Source organism: Anthonomus grandis, chromosome 7 (genome assembly GCF_022605725.1).
Source record: "Anthonomus grandis grandis chromosome 7, icAntGran1.3, whole genome shotgun sequence".
Taxonomy (NCBI): domain Eukaryota; kingdom Metazoa; phylum Arthropoda; class Insecta; order Coleoptera; family Curculionidae; genus Anthonomus; species Anthonomus grandis.
In genome coordinates, this window is record NC_065552.1 from 21,874,877 (window position 1) to 21,876,635 (window position 1,759).

A 1,759-nucleotide genomic window follows, 5' to 3' on the forward strand; every position below is an offset into this window, starting at 1 on the left:
TGAGAGTATTAGACAAAGAACTACAGTTGAAGATGTTATAACACGCATAGCCCACCTGAAATGGAGCTGGGTAGGACACGTCGCCCGACAGGACGACTTGAGATGGTCAAGACACATCGTTCAATGGAGACCTCGCATACATAAACGCATCGTTGGCAGACCACAGTTACGCTGGCTCAATGATGTCAAAAACAAAGTGAGCAACAGATGACACCAACTGGCACAGAATAAAGAAACATGGAAAAATACAGGGGAGACCTATGTCCAGGAGTGGACTGTGAAGGGTTGCTGAAAGAAGAAGAAGAAGAAATATATAACAAATATTTAATATATTATTTAGTTTTTATAAATTATTAAATATATAAAACTTAAATAATATTATCAAATTGTTTCGAGGTATAAAAAAAGTTTTTTTGGTTGTATCAGCTATAACACTTAGAAGTTCGGCTTTTAACAATGTGCGAATAAATTCAATTTTATTATTGATTAACCATTCTTGAATGGAAAACTTATTCCATTCAAGAATGCTGCATGCTGTGATATATGGCATTATCCATCACAATTACTGAAGGCTGGGTAAGATTCTTTAACAATTGGTTTTCGAACCAATTCAAGAAATTTTGCTGGTTCATTTCTCCATAGTAATCACTTAATTGAGTTTTTAAAGAAAAAATAGCCTCATCACCCTCCCATGTTCATTACTAGCATGAAGTATTATATATCTGCAAAAAAACATACTTTTATCTCAAGTAAGTAGATATAATATAATATATGAACTTTTACCTTCTGCCATCCACTTTTGCGGATTTCACACTTTTTTTGTGAATATCTTGCCAAGAGCGACCTAAAGTACCATTTTGGAAAATTCAAGTATCATCAAGATAACAAATTGATAAATGGATTCTTTTATCTTTCTCATATATTCAAAAAAACAATTCGTTTGAAAGCCACGTGGGAAAGTTCCATAAGACCCCTCCTTGGTTCGTCTTTTTTCTATCGAAAGCTTATTTTCTTTATCAAACTTTGTAAAGAAGTTGTACAACATTCAAATAGTTGCTTTTCTCTTAGTTTTGCATAGAAAGTTGCTAAGGTCACGTTTTGCTGTAGAAAAATTATTTATGTTACTAACAATTTTTAATCATTAAATTGTCAATACTTATTAGTCTCGTACATTCATAAATAGTCTCACGAATCGCCCCCGTATTCAAAGTTTCAACGTTTGTAAACCCCTTAGCATAAGATCGCTTCTTTTTAGGTGCTATCAACATTTCATTACTTTTAAATTGCACTATAGTCCATTTCTTAATCCGTAGGAGCACACGAAAAGGTCGATAGGGACAGGCATAAGTAAAGCAACAATTTACAGACTTCTTAGTGACAGAAAAAGTGAAAGCCGTGAGAACTTGCCTAAGAAGAGTGTAAAGAAAACTGCCGGTAGAAAGCCGATAGCAGTTGATGAGACAGCAAAGCATATTATCATCAAGAGAACAGTACATTCATTTTATTTTAAGAATGAAATCCCAACTATCGACAAAATTTTGACACTTATAAAAGAAGACGAAAATGTACCAGAAATGGAAAAAAAAAAATTATGGAAAATTTTACACGAATTACATTTTTCTTGGCAAAAGCAAAATAGAAAATCTTTTTTAATAGATAAAGAAGAAATAGTCTGTTGGAGAAGAAAGTATTTAAGGCAAATTAAGGAGTATCGAAAGGAAGGAAGAAACATTTATTATTTGGATGAAATCTGGCTTAA

General features: G+C 32.8%; 1 long non-coding RNA gene across 1 annotated transcript; it reads right to left on the reverse strand.

Annotated features, from left to right (window-relative positions):
- Nucleotides 1-319: 319 nt before the first annotated feature.
- Nucleotides 320-1,016, reverse strand: LOC126738366 (uncharacterized). Its single transcript, XR_007661308.1, has 2 exons — nt 784-1,016; nt 320-722 (listed from the first exon to the last, which is right to left on the reverse strand). It is a non-coding gene; the product is annotated as an uncharacterized LOC126738366 (long non-coding RNA).
- Between the last annotated feature and the right edge of the window lie 743 nt (nt 1,017-1,759).